General features: G+C 39.4%; 2 long non-coding RNA genes across 2 annotated transcripts in view; one reads left to right on the top strand and one right to left on the bottom strand.

Annotated features, from left to right (window-relative positions):
• LOC106082358 (uncharacterized) overlaps window positions 1-3375 on the top strand; it is a 193086-nt gene extending 189711 nt beyond the window's left edge. The window contains exon 5 of the long non-coding RNA XR_009398563.1: window positions 3256-3375. This is a non-coding gene — a long non-coding RNA (uncharacterized LOC106082358). The remainder of the gene's footprint in view (window positions 1-3255) is intronic.
• The window catches only part of LOC131998109 (uncharacterized), a 92771-nt gene that overhangs the window by 19435 nt on the left and 51783 nt on the right, over window positions 1-21553 (bottom strand). The gene's annotated exons all lie outside the window — the stretch shown is intronic.

Below are 21553 nucleotides of genomic sequence, written 5' to 3'. Positions count from 1 at the left end.
AACAGAATACTATATGCAAAATTTCAGATAAAACGGATAAAAATTGGGGCTTCCAGGGGCTGAAGAAATCAAATCGGTTTATATGGGACCTATATCCAAATCTGAACCGATATGGGCCATTTGTAGTCCCCATAGAACCACATAATTATTAAGTATCTGCAAAAATTACCGCTAATGTTCAGCAGACAGTGTTTGCTATTTTCAGCAAACTTTTTTTCCATAAGTGTTAATATTGGCCGATCTGGACCATATTTGGCAAGGCTGTCGATGAGTTTGAAATCGGGTAGTAAATACGTCTTTTATAGCCACAAGACCTTAAATCGGGAGATCGATATATATAGCACCGATATATACAGCAATATAGTCGGATCTGGACTATACTCGGCATGGGGTCGAACACAACACACTGGTCTATATGCGGGCTATATCATGTTATATGTAGTCCAATATAGCCCATCCTCCAAATTAACCTGCCTATGAATAAAAAGAAGGTGTGCAAAGTTTCGACCAGACAGACGGACGGAGGACAAGGCTGGATCATCTGTACTTTGTTGAATCGAAAACAAAATTAATCATTCCTCATCCTTCGGTGGCGGATTTAAGATATATAATAAAATAAAGTGAAAAAAAATATTTTTTTTCTTTGACATTATCTTCTTCAAAAAATTACTTTGATATTGTATCAAAAACGGACAACGTCCAAAAAAGGTGGTCACATAGCTTTAAGTTTTTTGTTTGCAGTTATGGTTTGTCAAAATTTTTTATTTTCTTGAAAATGCCCACCAAAGGATGGGTGAACTATTGAAAAATCAATGAAAAAGTAACTACCTTCAGTTTGAGTTAGAATAAATATATGAATAGATTACTTCTTTATGAAAATTTGGCACCAATTCAAAGACTATGACGGTAACCCTTAAATTTATTTTAATATTTGTTGATTTCGGGAGTTTCAGTTAGGTTTGTCATTTACAAGGTTCAAAGATTTATACTAAAATTTTATAATGAAAATATATGTGGAATATTTTTGTCTCTCTGGTTGGATTAGAAGGACCCTAGGCTGCTTAAGGGTTTAAATGTTCCAAAGTAGACTTATCGATAAAAGTTATAGATAGTATTGCCAAAGATACTTTCGACGAACATTTACAATTTTCAATTGTGAGTAAATTACCCCTCTCTATTTGTATACCTCACCATGTTAACATTGAAATTGGTCTTCTTTTTTCTTCATCATTGTTTTATAAGTTTTAAAGAAGCGCTTATTTTTTATTAATTGAACAAAATACCACTTCGAGCGAGTCACAAAGGATGCAAATTCAAATTATATTCTTTGAATAGTTAAGAACACCCTACAAATGATTAAAGTTTAATGTAAATCATGATGTAGCTATAATTCTTACAAGTTTTGTATCTCTTGTTTCATATAACAAAAGTGAAAACTTCAACACTTTTACTCCAAGGAGACCCATTGCCGCAGTGACTCAATGTGCCTCAGTAACTTACAAAAGGCATGGTAATGCTAACTTCATTGCTGTCACATTGGGACGCATCTCCGGTTTATTAGTGCTGCAAAGGACTCCTGTAGAAGAAAGAATGGTGTCATCGCTTAATCTCTCTATAATTTACAAATTGACTATAAAATTATCCAATCATATTAAATAACAATGTAAATTCCCAACATTAAACAAGTCAACACGAGTCCTTTACATTTCACACACACACACACTCACACACAATACAACCTCCTGCTACTACTTCTTCACCACATCTGCAACACTCATCGCCCTCTGAGATTTGAGAGTTTGCGACAATATTTTGCCAATGGTAATGATACCACTGAGCCCTGGTATTTCTTTAACCAATTCCCTTTATGAGCCTCAATATCTGCTACCTTTTACCGCCTGCGACCTGTGTTGTGTTGCTTCGAATAGACTCCATAACTAGAAAAGGAAAATCATGAAAGCAACAAAAATAGATGTCGAAGAAGTCTATTTTAGCCTCCCACACCCACACATTGACACATTGGCCCCTGGATGTTGGTTGTTGGTTATTGGTATGCCAAAGTGGGAACGCATGCGATGACAGTTGTAGCGCTGTCAACATGTGCAAATTTATGACACGCAAAATACAAAACATTTACCCGCTAAGCGTTTTTAGCAACAAAAGAAGCCAATCAAGACGGTCCTATGCCAGGAATTCGCATATCGCAATCCTTGGTCGAGCAAGGGCAATTTTCCACCACCTTTCCGTCACAGTGAAAGCTTGAAGGGAGGAAAACCAGTACTAAGAAAATATTTTCTTTGGCAAGGTTTTTCCTTTTGCTTGGCCTGCCACCCCCCTCAATTGCCAATTTTGTTTTTCTTTGCGAATCTGATGAGGCAAACCCTCCCAGGCCTCCCAAGGAGTAAAATGAGCATTCCCGTAACGTTTTGCACTGCTTGCTCGACTTTTTTCGACGAGTCACAGCACAATTGAATTGGCAAAAACACCGATTTCATGCCACAAAACAATCATAAAGTGTTTTTCCCCCGCAATCCGCCTTATAGAGAAGGAGAGATAGGTGGTATCGATAGCAGGCTGTTGGAAGACAGGGTGCAACTCTGCAACGTCACAGACCTTGTCGTCATTTATTAGCGCAGCTCTTGTATTGGCTTTACACAATCAGATTTAAGGATTGCAAAATGTTTTGCCATTTTGTAGGCTGGCATTGAGTTGGCCCAGCATCATGTCCTGGCAGTAGATGTGCCATCATTATTTGGCTTTGGCTTGTAGTTGCTTGTCAATAGAGACGCATGTAACAGCTCTTTCAATATGTGGCAACTATTGTTTGTTTAGCAAAAAATCAGGCATGTAAAGAGTGCCGAATTTGCTGTGTATCCTTAGAGCTGGGGGTTGTTTTCGGCACAGTGCATTATTAGTGGAGGATGATGCTGCAAAGGGGGAGGAAGTGTTGCAACTTAACATTGATTTAGTTGTTGTGTATGTTGTGGGTTGTACCTATTTTCCTTTCCAAATTCCCTTTTTCATTGAACACTGAATGATTATTGATCCCTGCCAGCCATGCATTGCGTTAACTGCTGCTTGTTGCCATGGCCATTGTCAGGTTCAATGGGTGTTTGCCACAACAAACCACCTTAACAATATTTCGATAATCATTAAATCGAATTTAGATTTATTAGTTCAAATTAAAGATTGCCCCATGAGATTTCGATCCTATGCAGCATTCATTTGTGTTTCGTCCTCCTTTTTTATTTGCAGAATAAAGGATACCTTGGCTGCGTGCATCCAAAAGAATGAGTGAAGTTTGAGGCCAATGAATGGCTAATTGATAATCAAGCACAAAGGGGATGGATGGATGGATCTTGTGGAGAGCATCTATTAAGGTAAGAATGATATTTTTAAGAATATGTTATTAGAGGTAGTTATTATTAAAAATATTTAACAATATTTAAAATAGAAAAAAATTTTGTTCGAAATAAGATTTTTATATAATATTAGATGGACCGGTGTGCTTCGCTACGCCTTTAAGTTATATCCGTATTTAACTCTCAAATACCTTTAATTAAAATCCCATATTGTACCATTTGGGGCATAATTTTGCAGTGGAGCGCTTTCCCGAAAATGGACCCAAATTTGTATTTAAGTTTCGTATTCTACTCTCAAACATCTTTCGTTTGAGTCCTATATTATCCCGTTCGGTGTACATGTCCACTTGGGGCATAATTTCGGGGTGCTGCGACTCGCCCGGGAATAGACCCCAATTTTTTGTATTAGTTTCATGTTCTACTCTCAAGTATCTTTCTTTTGAATCACACATTTTCCCGAACGGCCTACGTGTCCATATAGGGTTGGTTTTTGTTATACGGCGGCCCCGCTGACGCTGACGATTATTTGACCCCAAAGTTGTACACCAATATTGTGGAGGCACAGAAAATTTCGCTTAAATCGATTCCGTCATCTCCGAGATATGGCTTTTTTGAAAATTGGTTTTAACTGCACTTAATTCCAGAGAGCAGAAAAGACCATTCGTCTCCCTACGAGCTAGCTGCACCAATGAGTTGCTGAAGAACAGCAGGCTTCTGATTTGTCGGCTGAAATATGAGTAACGCTGCTTCAGGTGCTTTATAGCAGGACATCTACAGAGGGAATGGAAGGGACCCGATAGGAAAGGAATGGGACTATGCATTAAATACGGCAAGAGTGAACACAAGATGAAGTAGTATATGGTCACACAGCGGAAAAGGCCCGACAGATCACTTTCCTGACTAAGGAAGATGTAAAGAAGGCACGCAGCAGGCATGCTGAGAATACTACAGGCCAACATGCACAGCAGTAAGGTCGCCCATGATCTCCTATCTCAAATAGTCGCAGAACAATGTGCTGGCATCATAGTTTTAAGCAAAAAATATGGAAGAGGAAATCGAGGGTCCTGGCTTGAGGATCAAACAAATACAGTTGCTATTTGGATTCCAAATAGCAATGGCATCTCATCGCAAAGCAGCGGAAGTGGAAACGGATGCACCTGGATGCAGCTAGATCGCCCCACGTTGTTTAGCTGTTTTCTCACCCTTCGCGACAGTATCGACGCCTTTGAGGAAAAACTTGTTGAGATCGAAGACACAATGCGAAGATTAGACGGACTTTACAAATTATATAGCGATTTCAACTCTCGAGCGGTTGAATGGGTCATGCTAATGACCAACTGAAGAGGAAGACAAGTTCTAGACATGGCTGCAAGAACTGGTTTTCTTGTTGTAAACAGTGAAAACGTGCCAACCTTTAGGCGACCCGGGTGCGATGTCACCAAACTGGACATCACCCTTGTCCGAGGAAATCATCGAGAAGATAACAGAGTGGAGTGTACTAGAAACTTACACAGCAAGCGACCACCAGTTTAAGAGGGAATGGGCACAAGTACATGAAAGTGGAACGTGAACAACGTCGACATTTCGAAACCCCTAGCGGAAATTGACCGACAAACCTAGCGGTCAGAGCATGCATTAGACGTCCTGTCGATAGTGTGTATGTTGTACACTAAGGCGACAACCCCTGTCGATTAAGGAATCCTTTGGGCTAATCCGGTACGTACAACCAGCTGCCATGGGATTGACGAGTGATGGTGATCATAGAAAGCGGAAGCAAAAGAATCCTTGTCAAGACTCAAAAGGCCGAGTGTAAGTAGAACCACAGTACACTCGTGGAATGACGCTATAGCTGAGCAATGAAGCAACTGCATTTAACTAAAACGCAGATACACGAGAGCTCGCCGCTGAAGCACGTCTGAGACAGAACACGCTCTATACAAGGAGGCAAAAAAATTACTTCCTACAGTAATAGATAAACGCAAAAAAGAAAAGTGGAAAGAATTAAGAGAAGACATAAACCGAAACTCTTGATGCCTCGGATATATAATTGTGATGGAAACACTCGACACACGGAGCCCAACAACGGTGATGAACGGAAAAACAATGGAAAATATAGTCCATACACCCTACTCCCGTCATTACCGTAGAGAAGATCAAGTTAATGAAGGGCCCACTGAAAATATAAACCCGTTTATGATAAAGGAGGCAAGAAATGCAGCCCACAGCCTTCAGAGCAGAAAAGCCCCAGGTCCTGACGCAATACCGGCCGAGGTCATCTGGCAGATAGCTGAAAACAGACCTGTAGTTCTTCTGAAAATATTTAACCAATTCCTATTTGAAGGTGTTTTTCCGGATGTATCAAAGAGACAAAACTGGTGCCCAAAAGTGATCAAACATCCCCATCCTCGTACAGGCCACTCTCTATGCTGGATACGTCCGTCATCGTTAAGAGAGGTGGACTCTCAATGAGACAACCTGGCTTCCTGGTAAGAATGTCGACGATCGGAGCTCTTAGACATGTTGTGGGGATAGTAGAGACGGCTAGGCAAAGGAACCACTACTCTAGGCAGACTGTTCTCGAAGCCACACTGGATCTGAAGAACCCACTGGTAATACATGGCACTTATCTACAACTCTCAGGAAGGAACGAGAGAATATAAGGACATATCAAGAGCGGCGCAAGGCCCCATACTTAGAGCGGATCTTTGGAATTCCAGTTATGGTGGAATACTGCGCACAGAAATGACAGACGGAACCATTTTAGTAGGATATGCTGATGATATCGCCGAAGTTATCACGGCAAGTGACACGGAAGGTGCAGAGCGCAAACTTCGGCGGGTGATGCTAAAGGAAAAGTACTGGCTGGACTCCCACGGCTTGCAACTTGCTATGCAGAAGACGGAGTTGTTACTCCTAATGAGAAAAAATATCCCAGTGGAAGTGGGATATATGGACCAAATATCGATGGATCCGACTGCATGCAAAGCTGAGCTATTCATGACGATAACGGCGCAACTCAGTCGATTGACGTAGGTGGCCCACCCAAGCCTGCTCTTAATAGAAACATGCAATAGCATCCTGCTCTATGGGAGCGAAATATGGGACCAGACACTGCAGACAGCATACGGCGCACAGTGGAAAAAAAAATCAAAAAAAAAAAAAAATAGTAAAAAAATATGCCATATGTTAACGGGTAGAAATGGGAAATGGTTAAAGCTGAAGTAGTTGTAAGGAGAACATATTGTAGATGCGTCTTAAGTAAAATTTGAACAAGATATGTCAACTTAAACGGGTGCTTTATATACTTCAATATTGGCAAAAATTGGAAAAACCCCTCGAGTATATGCATAGAGCACCATTTGAGTTTCCAAAGCCCATATCCCCCATTTGGGTTTATGGTTTTTTACTCTATATGCTCTAAGTCCATGCAAAAAATTTCTTGCGCCTAACTATATTTGTAGCTTTTACAGCAAATTCACTAAAAAGTGCCGATTTTGAGACCATCTTTGCCCAAAATGGGTATTTTTTTGGGATTTTGGGGATTTTTGTAAAAAAAATTCGGGCAGAATTTATTTTTGGTTGGAAATCGGACCACAAACGAGAATTTCACAGCCCCAACAAATTATTGAAATGCCGAGGTGACCAACTTTAGGAGCCTGCCTTGGGCCTTGTAACTTTGCACACGATCTCGCTAACACCTCAGCTTTTATCATTTCAAATTTCAAGGAGATATCTCTACCCTCTCACAAAGCGATTTATTTTTAAACTATTTTTTCGATTTTATCCCACTGGGTGGCGGCTCTAAGGGTCATATTATCTTACCGGGCAGTGGCGGAGTCCACAGCCCTTATAATAGTCGAAATGGTTCCGATAAATTGACACCCGCGATAAGAGCGCACCCGCGACATACAACAGCCATTGAGAAAAGGGTGAGATTCTAATGGATCGAACATTGAGAATTGGCAAGAAAGGTGGACGAATGAGAATCGGGATGTACGGATGTGGAGAGATAGGAAGCACGGCGACGTCAACTATTATGTCGCACAGAAGTTGATAAGCCATGGTTACTTTCGAAAATACCTGCATAGAATGGACAAATGCTCCTCGAGCAAGTGCATTTGTGTGGGGTTAGAAGTTGCAGACGAAGTGGAACACAAACTCTTCCACTGCGAGCGCTGGGTTGAAAGACGGAAACAGCGATTGGCGACGTTTCGGCTGGTACAATAGGTTAAAGCATGCTGAAAAACAAAAAGAACTGAGAGGCGGTGATGAAATACACCGAAAAAGTTCTGCGCAGGAAGAAGATAGACCTGGACGCAGCAGCGTAGAGTACAAATGCGAGGTCTGGACGCAGACACAGTGAAGATGATAGGGTTACTCACTAGATATGGGGTTCCGGTGAAGGTAATTCGAAAGCGGTTCCGGGTTGGAACCCCCGGTGTTGTTGGAGTAGGTTTTTAGACGGTACGAAGCCCGGCATATTCGTCACATGCGTAAAGGATTTTCCCATCCAGACCTGTAAAAAAATACCCTTTTGTCTTTCGTCCGCGTCAAGTGTCGTATTTCTCTAAAATCCTATAAAGTATTCCTATTGATAATTATAAGCATATAGGAGTTGTCAAGAACTTTCGTTCAGTATCCATTTTTGTGTTCGCAGCCATTTGTTCGGCCTGGGGAGGGGGTGTACATATTTTTACTACAGGGTAGCTGACACCAAGTAGTAGTAGATATAAAAGGACCTTACTTCAACCAATACGCTTTTAAATTTGATGTCTCTTAAATTTTAAAATGTTCATCCATGTGTAAACTTTTTTACTGAAAAACAGTTTTAGTTTTATTTTTTTTTGAATCTTAAGAGGTGTTCTGAAAAGTGTTTTCTTCAGCACATAAAAAATACAAACAGAAAAGCAAAATTTTTTTTTTTGGTAACCATCATGGTTTTCCACTTGAATATCAAAGAACTCTCTATGCCAAGCAAACAAATTCGCCCACTAAACGGAAAAAACGAAGCTAAGAATTTCTGTGTACTTTGTCAACACTAAGTACAGAGTGGCAAGTGTTGCAAAGGTTTCAAGACTTTGAGACTTTTTGGCACTTATCCATCCATCCGTCCAACCAAAGCAACCCCAGCAACCATTGCACGCATGTGATACTAGCCCCCATTGAATGCAATGCATACGACTACGCATCTCTGTCAACACGATTGTCTCCCCCACGATGTACGTTCATGCTGTGAGTAACAGCACTCACATCTCGCACCCATCACAAAGGAACATCGATAAGCAGAGCTATTGCCAAAATATTTTTATTGGAATTTTATTTTATTTCATTGGATTCTCCTGGTGAATGGTTTCATTTTGTGAGTCAAGTCCTCCCGTGTCCTGATTGTCGTCAAATGATGCAAACAATATGCAAATTTAATGTTTCACTTTGCGCATAGAGCCGCAGCTGTAGAGCTTCTTGCTGCGGGCAGGCAAAATGCACGGCAGGACGGAAGGAAGTTTGTTTGTTGTCATTGCGAATATTCGCTGCCAGTCCTGGCTTGGGAGGGGAGTAGTGAGTGGGTGTGGGAGATTTAGTGCTTTACCGAATGTTGGGTGGATGGGTGGGGTTTTTGGGTGTTTGTGTTATGAAAACATTATGGAAAATCCCGACAACCCTCACATTGACATGGAGGCATCGAACAATGCCTGGTCCTGTCGCCGCATTACCAGAGGCAACAGTGGAAGTCATTCGGCTAATGGAGTCAATTGATGTCATTTATCTTAACTTGTAGTCATCGTAGTCGTAGTGTTTGCGAAAACAACAACACCACGACCACAAATCGACGAGGAAATCAACAGAGAATGTTAATACGATTTGCCAGCGTGCGAATTTTTGTTCTCTCGATATTTGAAATGGCCAAGTATCGTGGCTCACCCTCAACCATAAGGGAAGCGAGGGTCTCGAGGAAAATCCATAAGGAAGTGCTATGCCTGTTGTATGGTTATTGGCGTTGTGGTTGTTTTATATCGTTTTTGCAATTCTTTACGGCCTCCATTATGGTGCCTTTTGGGTTGTCTCATATCTTCAGATTAATTAGACCTTGATAAATTTGTCTAACAACAACAACTGCAGCAGCAGCAGCAACAACACGAACAAGACCACCATTATGTTGGCCACAATTGCAACACCAATAAAATGCACCACAAATATGTGATATTCCCAAAATCGATGTTTACAGCGACTGTTGTACCGGCTGGCAGGCCTTTTCGAATGTCCGAAACATGGCAGTGCCTGCAAAACCTCTCGAAATCTCTAAAAAGGGTTAAATAGCATCTGGAACGTGCGCGTGAGCAAATAAATCATTCTTTCACACAACAGTCCAACTTAAAACTGCCACAAAGATATACAAATTGGCCATAAGAAGAAACACAGCACAATAACACACAGCAAACACTGCAGCAACAACAATGAGAGGCATTGAGAAGCAATGACTCAAGTGCAAAAAGCGCCGCAAGTCTCAGAGCAGTCATAACACTTAACGCAACCATCGAAGACCACGATTTCTGACAAATCAAAATATTCAATAACCGATCGATGTTGTGGTCAACAACGAATTGCAGATACCCTTGGGAAAATGCAAAATCAAAAAAAAAGAAAAATTCCCATTTGAAGTTAAACGCTGAGTAACCATTTTGGGTAGATTAAAAATGTTTGTTGAATTTTGTTTTTCTAAATTTTCATTACATATTCGTTGCCAGATGGGTAATTTCGTTCAAATTTTATTTTCATTTCCATAAAACTGATTTTTTGAGAATTTTCATCAAAATTTCGTCATCAAATTTTTTACGAAAATTTCTTCAATTTTATTTTAACAAAATAAAATATACCCGAAAGTGAGTATAAATTCTTGCTCTACCCCCCCAATTCCTTTCATTTAAGCCCGGCATTGACATGGTCGGTAAGTATGCCCGATTTAGGGGTGTTTTAGGGAGTGGGGTGATCCCCCAATCGCTAAGTCCTGAAAATATATCAGCTACGTGCTCTATTCTCATATATTTTAACCCCATAATGCCATTGGCCTCAAAATTGGATATCAAATCGCAAATACCATTCACTTAAACCCCTTATTAGAAAGGCCAGCAAATATGTCTGGTTTGGGGTATGGGCCCTCCTCGAGCTCCATTGTCTTGAAGACCCAAGTTGTCTTGGTGAGCAAATACGTCCTACTTGGGGGTTGTTATTGTGGTGGGACGTCCCCTAAACAGTTGGTCCCGCATGTTGAGGTCGCAAATTTGTCCGCTTTGGGGGTGTTATTGGGGAAGGACAGCCCCCCCACATTTGGATATTAGGTTCGTATTCTACACTCAAATATCTTTTATTTGACCCCCATATTGCCATGGTCAGTCAATAAGTCCTGTTAGGGGGTTGTTTTGGGGAGGGGGTGAAACCCCAGAATCTTGCTCCCACATTTGGATATCAGATTCGTATTCTACTCGCAAATGCCTTTTATTTGAGTCCCATATTGCCATGGTCGGTAAATATGTCCGATTTAGGGGTATTTTGGGAATTGAAGCGGTCCCCCACACACTTGTTCCGACTATTGGATGTCGGATGCGTTTTCTAATCTGAAATAAATTTGGTAGATTTGCAGGTGGTGCTTGGAGAGGCGTCGTAAATACCTTGGACCAAATTCTTATAACAGATGTGTACTCAACTTTCAAACACCTTTTATTTGATATCCATATTGTCCCAATCGGCAAATTTGCTTTGGTGGGAGGTAGGGGTAGGGAGGCCCCTCAGTCACCAAAAAATAAAATTTTGTGTCAGATTTGTATTTTTAAATACCTTTCATTTGATACCCATATTGCCCAAAGCGGTGAAAGTGTCCTGTTGGGTAGTGTTTTCGGGGGTGGGGACCCCCCAGATAATTAGGATGAAGTTCGCACTCTACTCCTAAATACCTTTCATTTGATACCCATATCGTCCCAACCGGTAAATAGGACCGCCCGGGTGGGTTTTGGGATAGGGCGTCCCCCAGGGTTATTTGACCCAAAAATTTTATACCAATATCGGTGCACGCAAATCCGAGATCTGGTGTTTTTCAAAATTTGGTTATGGGGGAGGGTCCGCCCCTCTTAGGATATAAATAAATGTAGTACAAATGTGACGCCTTCAAATCTTAATAGCCTCATTTGTCTGGTATTAAATTGACACCGAATGGTATTAAAACTTTTTTCCAATAACACGATTAAATTATTCCAGCCTGTATTGGCAAAGTACCATCCATTTTTTGAATAATCGAATAAGAGGAAGAACTTGATAGAAAATCGCCTGCTTTTATTGCCACAGAAATTGTTTGGCAAAATTTTGATTTCCAATGTTTCAAAATCTCAAATGTATCCGCCTCGTTGTGTAGGGTACTCAGCGAAGGGGAAAATTTTCGCAAGTTAACAATTGCCATAGAATAGCCGAATAGAAGCCAATGCCACAATCGGTATTTATTTAATTGTGGGTGTAACATTCGTCTGAAGTGTAGACCAGAAACTACTGCATCCACGTCACAGTCTACCGCTTGCAGTAAGCGTTCTAACAAGGCAGACAAACAGCCAGCCAGCCAGTTAGCCGGACAGGCCGGAATCTTTTTGGCCAATCACAAAACGTTGGTGGAAAGAGCAACAAGCGAGACCATATGCATGAAGAAACCTTTCAAAATCTCACCGAACTGCTAACTTTAGGTTTGTGCAGACATTTTCGCACACTTGTCAAAGGGGGTAGGCGAGTTGGTGGAGAAGGTTGAAGGATGTGCCCCATAAAGTACCACATGCAACACGCGAGCCATCAGTCTTGTTGTCTAGTTTGCAAACAGATGTTAGCAAACTATGGTGCATTTTACCTATGGCTGTTGCACATACTCATTCTTGCAGCGGCTGTAATGGGCGAGTGTGGCAAGAACGGCTTTCTGACATTATCCGCGGCTATGGTGGACGCTGGACGGTGGACGGTGTTATTACAACAATTGAGATCTCTTTTAAACTGTGTGTGAGAGTGGGGGCATACTGGGCAATAGTTGCGAATTCTGTTGAGATCGTTTTTAAATCGTTGCAGCCAACACTACAATTTAGACACCGGAAAACAACGAATATGACAGCATGCTTGCGGGCATCTTTACCGCAGTTAGCGTCAATTTTATATTTTTTGAAGAACCGTTTCCAGCCTTAACCGTTGGCAAACAGAAAGCTGATATCACAATAATCAATTTTGGGATATGGCCCAAGTCAAGCTCAAGAGTCAACTCAAGCTGCCAGAGTGAGAAATTCGCCTTTAGATGTGACTTCAAATTTGAATTGGTTTGCCACAACTCTTGGCCACAAACACATGTGGCAACCACCATCATGGGCCCATGATCAGTCCATCAATAATTGCCAAGTATTTTATTAGAGCGCCCGGTAAACACACTCGGTATGCAGCATCCCAAGAGTATGACCCCGGGCAACACAACGCTCTATGCCGGCTCTCTATCATCATCTCCAGCCGACTTGTAGCTGAGCGGATGAGAGGGAGGTGCTACTAAAATTGAGGCAATGATTTTTAATGTAGCACAAATTCACGCCATAGCCAAATACAGCTCGAGTCGCTACCAAAAAATAAAGAGCCAAGTTGATCGCCAAGAAGATGCCGCAACGTAAATTAACCTGGCAACCAGCAAATGGAACTCCTAACTCCTTCGTAGTCGAGGCAATCGCACTGCTTGGCCAGGTGTGTGAAGTGTGATGTGCCCCTCCATGGGATGAGTATGTTAGAGCCTACTTAGGACTAGTCTCGATCAAAGGTAATAACAGACATTGTCCGGACATAGTTAGCCACAGCGTGGCTTATGGTATTTTTGGGAAATGGAAGGAAGAAGAAGAAAAACGAAACCTCCCACTAAAAGATACACCACTCCAAATGTTTGAGCAGAATTGAAAAACAGATTCTCGCATGAGGCATTGTGGCCAATGCCAAATGCAACACCTTGGCTGTCCAGCATGTTTACGTGCGGCAGTGCAATTTTTATGGCATGCAGCCCTCTGCTCGCTTCTATCGCTGTTTTCTCCCAACACGCATACTTTTCACTTTAGCCCCATGTATGTTAGGCCAAAATTCGGGTCTTCAAATTCACTTCCAAATTGCTGGCGCACAGTGGGCCAAATGGCAAAAAAATTGGAAATAAGTCTACAACTTTTTATCTGTTGATTTTAGCCATACAAAATGTTCTAGACATTTGTAGAGGAGGACATAGGCTTTCAGAAAAGTGCTGTTGTTGGTCCATATCTTTAATACAGGGTGAGCTACAGGGTGTCAAAGTTGACCACTTTTGACTTCTCCAAGCTTCTGGGGGCCATAACTTTTGATCTACTCAACCGATTTACATGATTTAGGACTCTAGAGAAAGAGCTTGACAAGATCTAAAAAACTTATGCATAAAGTACCATGCCATCGTGTACTGTTAAGGAGTTATGAATTGTTTAATTTTAAAATATGAAAATTTGGCCTTGGTTTTTTTCAGTGTTTTTTAAATAACTCCGTCAATTTTAAAGCTATAAACTTCATACTTCACACAAATTATGCCAGCATATGTGTGCATAAAATACAAAAGGAATCACGTGAATATCTTTGGCGGTTTAAAAATGGCATCGTTTTCAATATGAAAAATATTTTTTTTGTCAAAAAATTGCAAAATTTTTCAAAAAAGATACTCCCATTTCCTTTAAGTTTTCGCAAACTTTGGCCGTCAAAGCATTATCATTTCTTTCCATTTTCACAAAGTCGAGGTATTAAGAAAAGTTTTAAGTGCTAATTTGGCTAATTTCGATATCAAACAACACCGTTATCTTAAGACCAAAATGGCCAATTTTTTTACTAAACTTCAAAAGTTTCTCACTGGAAAAAAAGTTCCACGGGGATTTTTTCGCTTTTTTTGAACTTAAATGAAAGCTTAAAATGTTCCCAACATTTTAAGGTATGTCTCGCCATATCCTAGCCATAAATGAGATCGTAGCGATCAAAATACTGAAAAAAGTCAATTTTCAAGTAGTGCTATATTCATTGCTAAAAAACAAGTATTACGTCACATTTTATTGCAAAGATGTTAAATAAACTTTTATTTGGTAACACTTCTTCTACAAAACACAAAAAGAATCATGGAAATATCTCTATTCTATTCCATTTTATGGAACCGGCAATAAAAAAGTCAATTTTTCAAAAAAGTCGAATTTCCCAAATTTTGTTTTTGTTGTCCTAATTGCACATGACACACTATAGCCATATTTACGCAACATACCTTATCGTAAAGGAAATTTTCATACCTTTCCAACAATGTATAAAACATTTCTCAACTCGGATTCTATCTACTCTAAAATTCATTTACACTTCATTAAACTCTATATAAAAATGTCTATTTGTGAAATGGAACCTTATATGGGGCCTACACTAAAACATTGATAGATTTGCCCAGGGTTTACAATACAAATGTGTTAGAATAAAAAAAGGTCTCCTGCCAAAGTTTAAAAAAATTGGAATAAAAATATGTGTTTTAGAGCGAAAACACTTCGCATCGGCGTGCGTTTATATGTATATTAGCTACTCCCAAAATAAAAAAGCATTTTAGTTTTGTATTATTTGATTTTATTCTCTACCAAATAATCTAAGGTATCAAAATTTAAAAGCTCTTTAATTTGAATGGCATCGGGATCGTCCTTATCTATATCGTCACATATTTTTGGTAGCCATTTAGTTCTGATGCTGTATAGTACCGGATCAGACGATAACAATAAATATTGAAGTAAATCATAATTTTGGTTAAATTTGGTGCTCTTTCGGGTATTGAAAAGCCGGAACTGTTTAACATCTCTATTACGGGATTCCTGAGCTTCTTCTGTAAGTTCTCCTAACGGAAGTATGTTGTATTCCACAATTTCCTTGCCATGATGTAAGACTTTATGTACTGTCGGTGTTAAAGCTTTCCACGAATATAAATCAGATAAAATGTTTTTTGTGTCATTACTATAAGCTTCAAATTTGGTTGAATTTATCATCTTTTTGCTATTGATTACAGCCAAAATCACTTTGAATCGTCTTAGCAAGTGTTCATCAAGACCGGTTATTTTAGATGTCGATACGGGGTCCTCAAAAAACCGCCTTGCCGAGTTGCCATCATTTGTGCTTCCGTATCCGTAAAGAGGTTTATCTATTATAAGTCCCTTTGTTTAAACTCCAACTGGATTCGATTCTTCTCTTCCTGCCTCATTTTGTGAAGATCTTGGTTGTTTCTAGCAGAGACATCGCGGTTTCCAGGGCTAGTCCGATATTTAAGGTCATACGATAAATGCAAACAATACTCCATGAATCGAATTCTACAGTGCAGGGGCGAAATACCGAAATTGAGCGCATTTTCGTTTACTAAATTTTCATCAGACTTGTCCTCGAATTGCCCATTCTTCTTGCCACAAATATTGCATCTCCAATTGGACATAACGCCAGTTAATGCGTTTGCCACCTTTCCATCGATCATAGTGAGTTGTAGTTGAAACGAAACTTTTATATTTCTTCCCAATTGGTTTATAACAATCATGGGTAATGCAGCAATTTCTTCCTTTATTTCGTTCACCAAAGATCGTGTTGTGTTCCGGTCTTCCTTTGTATACTCAAACCGAATTGGGCGACATAAATATTTTGACCCAGGTGTTCTATTTATCCATATATCTTGAAATGCATTTTCTTTCGATGATGAAGATTGGTCCTTGTACAATCTCATTCTCAATGGTACTAATGATGCCATGAAAATTGATGCGAAGTTGGCATCTATTTCTGTTTGTTGCTTATATTCGGAAAATCCAGATGATCCATCACAACCCCATTTGCTGATCAAAACCACTTCGGAATTATTACATGTGTTCAACTGTTCTTCAGTAAAATTAGAAATAATTCTAACAGCTGTATTTTCAACAAGATCAGCAAGTTTCACTCTTGCTTTTAATTCGTCCACGTATATATTTGATGGCACCATTTTCGTCCTGGTGTTGTACAATTTATGTTTTGAGGGTAAACAACCCCATCCTTTTTCACGAAGAGCCTTCCTCATTGTTGAGTATTTGTTTCTTGAGAGGCCTAGGTTCAAAATCAGGGCCAGTGCATCTTCCTCCGTGAATTCTGTAGTCGATTTTGGAGTTGGAATACTTTCTACCATTCTCTTTACCCTTTTCGGAGATGCTAATGGTAAAACATCGACAATTCGTCCAACATTTTTTGGTTGTGTTTTTAACAATGCTGTTTTGAACGTATCTTTTATTAAATTTGGCGGATGTGCCGCCAATAGTTCCTCTTGTTTTTTCTTTTTGGTTTTCTCCGTAACTTCGTCGTATGCTTTGCTAGGCCGGCCGGGAATCAGCGGTTTAATTTCAATAAGTAGATCCGATTTCAGCCACTTCTCATACATTTTGAAAAACTTGATTTTTGCGAATGAACATTCTGGCAACCTTCTCTCAAATGATTTGTAGAATTTTTCAAGTTTGTCTAAAGCGTCTTTATTTAGCCTTATTCCATATATGTGGTCCAAAGTGTAAACAAGTTCCTTAAATGACTCCGTGTATGATTTGGAATCATTTTTGATGTCCCATACAATTTTCGAAAGAGTGGAATACTTCAGTATGACTTCCATAACTTATAAATGTCCTTTACGCCTCTACAAAATATAATGAAGAAAATTTGGATTTTGTTCAAATATTTATGCAATATATTCACAATTAATGACCCATTTCAGGTATCAGACGCAATCGTAAAAAGGGGTCCAAAGTGCCTCTTTTTACTTACTCTTCTATAATTATTTACCTGGACTCGAATTTGGTTAAAAAAAATGACAATGAATTTTTTATGGGTAGGTTTTTTCACATTCATTGATACGGTGGATTTCCTGGGAATTCGACATAGCGAAACAGGTAACATTTGTCTGCATCAAATCTTAACACAAATATATATATATATGCAGGTATATTTCTAGGATACTTTTTATTCAAAAATCATCAGCTTACATTAAAAATAGATGTAGGTACTATACAAACGCACGCCGATGCGAAGTGTTTTCGCTCTAAAACACATATTTTTATTCCAATTTTTTTAAACTTTGGCAGGAGACCTTTTTTTATTCTAACACATTTGTATTGTAAACCCTGGGCAAATCTATCAATGTTTTAGTGTAGGCCCCATATAAGGTTCCATTTCACAAATAGACATTTTTATATAGAGTTTAATGAAGTGTAAATGAATTTTAGAGTAGATAGAATCCGAGTTGAGAAATGTTTTATACATTGTTGGAAAGGTATGAAAATTTCCTTTACGATAAGGTATGTTGCGTAAATATGGCTATAGTGTGTCATGTGCAATTAGGACAACAAAAACAAAATTTGGGAAATTCGACTTTTTTGAAAAATTGACTTTTTTATTGCCGGTTCCATAAAATGGAATAGAATAGAGATATTTCCATGATTCTTTTTGTGTTTTGTAGAAGAAGTGTTACCAAATAAAAGTTTATTTAACATCTTTGCAATAAAATGTGACGTAATACTTGTTTTTTAGCAATGAATATAGCACTACTTGAAAATTGACTTTTTTCAGTATTTTGATCGCTACGATCTCATTTATGGCTAGGATATGGCGAGACATACCTTAAAATGTTGGGAACATTTTAAGCTTTCATTTAAGTTCAAAAAAAGCGAAAAAATCCCCGTGGAACTTTTTTTCCAGTGAGAAACTTTTGAAGTTTAGTAAAAAAATTGGCCATTTTGGTCTTAAGATAACGGTGTTGTTTGATTTCGAAATTAGCCAAATTAGCACTTAAAACTTTTCTTAATACCTCGACTTTGTGAAAATGGAAAGAAATGATAATGCTTTGACGGCCAAAGTTTGCGAAAACTTAAAGGAAATGGGAGTATCTTTTTTGAAAAATTTTGCAATTTTTTGACAAAAAAAATATTTTTCATATTGAAAACGATGCCATTTTTAAACCGCCAAAGATATTCACGTGATTCCTTTTGTATTTTATGCACACATATGCTGGCATAATTTGTGTGAAGTATGAAGTTTATAGCTTTAAAATTGACGGAGTTATTTAAAAAACACTGAAAAAAACCAAGGCCAAATTTTCATATTTTAAAATTAAACAATTCATAACTCCTTAACAGTACACGATGGCATGGTACTTTATGCATAAGTTTTTTAGATCTTGTCAAGCTCTTTCTCTAGAGTCCTAAATCATGTAAATCGGTTGAGTAGATCAAAAGTTATGGCCCCCAGAAGCTTGGAGAAGTCAAAAGTGGTCAACTTTGACACCCTGTAGCTCACCCTGTATTAAAGATATGGACCAACAACAGCACTTTTCTGAAAGCCTATGTCCTCCTCTACAAATGTCTAGAACATTTTGTATGGCTAAAATCAACAGATAAAAAGTTGTAGACTTATTTCCAATTTTTTTGCCATTTGGCCCACTGTGTGGCGTTACTTATGTCTGTTTAGTGTTTTCCGTTTTTTTTTTTTTTTTTTTTTTTGGTTTGGGGTTTTCCAAAAATCAAAACGTGAGATAAAAAATGATGAGGTGTTTAAACCTGATGCCTTTTTTTTGAGGTATTGCTGGATGGTGTGGGTTTCTGAACTTCAGGAAGCTTGACGAATTCGAAAATAAATATTTGGCAACGAATCGAATCACTCACTGGCCATTAAGTCGCACAGGGTTAATGTGAAATGTTCAAAGCTTAAAGTAAATAGTCCATAAAGATAGAAAACGTAGCATGATGCGATATCAGTTTGGAAGTAGTGACCATAGCGAAATGAATTGGTAGGATTCATGTAAAAGTATTAGGGAACCTGGTGCGACGGTGTTATTTCTCATAGGGCATATTTTTTTAGAATCTTATATTAGAAGATCATTTTTTGGTTTTTTTTATATTTGCTGTTATTGTTGTTGGTGCCACATTTGCATGTAGAGGTGGTGATCTTCGTCAAGCTTTCCATAGATGAGCAATCGCCACAGGAGCATAGTAGCCATTGGTTATTAAAAGGCGCTAATAACTCTCCTTGTCATATCGAGCATCATAGGCACTCAGTAATAATGCAAGAGTCGATACCGCCTGGTCACTCACTGAGACTCTCCGCTCGATACCGCTGATTGTCTGCGGTTGTCGTTACATCCGCAACCGCTGGACACGCCCGGCATCTCTCAGCTAAGCTTCTCGTGAGAAAGATGAACACCAGATTTAACCTCAAAATACCAGCCTGTGTCGTGGTCACAGCTATACCGCGCCGGGATATATATATTTGTGTTCAAATGGAGAGTGTGAGAGCCTACCCTCCCCAAACCAATTGACGTTTGAAATTTTTTTATGATTCTAATTTCCTAATTTGGCATTAAAGGGCTAGAGAGGAACTCTAACCACAAAAACAACAAAACGAACTTGAAGAACGATCGCGACGGAATAGAACCTGACAGCGAATCATACATTTAAGTTGGGGCTATCTGCCAGATTTGGAGACCTACCCCACCCCAAAAACACCTGAGAAGGTATGTAGGCCTTGCAGTGCAATTTATAATCCAAAGAAGATATTTTGTCATTAATAAAATTAACAAATTTAGTCGAAAATTTCGTAATTTTTGAAAATCTGGGGGGAGGGGCTAAAACTTTTCTTGAGAGGGTGCTTACTCCACCCCCAAAGGCCTTTCTACACTTAAGGTCAGGTGGCTTGGTACCTCCCATCACCCAAAGTTCCCAAACTAACATGAGACCGATCAGAATACAGTTTTTTTTTACCAAATTTTATTTTTTCTAAAAAATCATTCCAATATATATTTTTTTAAATTTTTTAACGAAATGGAATGTTAAAAATCAAATTTGAATAAAAATTTCTAAGAAAAAGCCGAATTTGGATAAAATTTATCGTAAAATTGTCAAGGAGAACTCCCCCAAGTAGTTGTTTTCTCATTGATTTTCTGGTACCTCTAGAAACGAAGTTCTTTTGTATCAGTGATGACAAGAAATTGTTCGCATATGTTTTCGTCCTGCTGGCTTTGGGAAAAAATTCTCTCGAACCCAAGGAAAACCGATCCAGTGCTTTCTACATGGAAATAGGATACCGCAATTTAGACACCCGTCTCTGAACTGGATCACTCTGCAGTTCCAAGGATATGTGGGTCTGGTCCTTGATTCAAGATTCTTCCGAAAGGATTGAGATGAAAAACGACATAGCAGTAGGATGTTCAGATGATTTACTGAATGTATACGACTTGTGCCGTAGAGAAACTCTTTCTAGGGAGTTCGAAAAGTTCCAAAGTTTGGTTTGTGTCGGAGTTAAGGTCCACACCGCACACAGTTTTAAAAGCGAATCTGTATACTCTTCCTATTAAAGTTCATATTTTAAACCGCGCCACCAAAGTTGCGTTGAGAAAGCTCGGCCTGGTAAATGGGGACGGGTATAGCCACAATTTCATTCTAGCTCCATAGGTAAGGAGGATAGGCTTTGCACCGAAACCTATTTTTTTATTGGACCTTAAGGATTCAACTTCCCGACCGACAAGATTGTGTGAGAACGATGGGATCTTGGCATCACTGATGAAGACAGGCACGAAATTAGAAATTCACTCCTTTGCGCTTGATATCGATATGACACTGAGATGAGATGAGTCCTGAAAGGGAATCTACCAGCTTCGAACTCAGAGTTTACTTTGGAGTATGGCGGCGCTCAGGCTTCATTGTCTGACCATCGAGTCGGAGTATTATGCCGGGGTCCGGATCGGTGTTGGACTTAGGAAGTTACTCAAATCCGATCAGGACTCCGACTTTAGCTAAGTATTCCGACTTCCACTCCGGTTTCAAATCTCGACTTTATTGACTTGATTCTCGGACACGATTATATTTCGTTAAATGTAAAGGTTACCGAATATTCCAAAAAGGTCTCGTTCTAGATTAGCGAACCAGGTCTTGCATAGGTGTCATTTGTCCAGCTATAGAACCTAGTACAAGGGGTGGATTGAGCGGAGGTCGATTCGATTTCCCGACCATCAAGATTGGGCGGTGGATACTATCTTTGAAAAAGAAAGCCACCCCTATGCGCTTAATATCGATATGGCACTGAGATTAGAAGTGTCCTGGGAAGGAATCTGCCAGCTACGAAACTCAGGATTT

This window comes from Stomoxys calcitrans, chromosome 5 (genome assembly GCF_963082655.1).
Source record: "Stomoxys calcitrans chromosome 5, idStoCalc2.1, whole genome shotgun sequence".
NCBI classification, from domain to species: Eukaryota; Metazoa; Arthropoda; class Insecta; order Diptera; family Muscidae; genus Stomoxys; species Stomoxys calcitrans.
The sequence above is the reverse complement of the archived record's forward strand: the minus strand, read 5'-3'. Positions and strand labels throughout refer to the sequence as shown.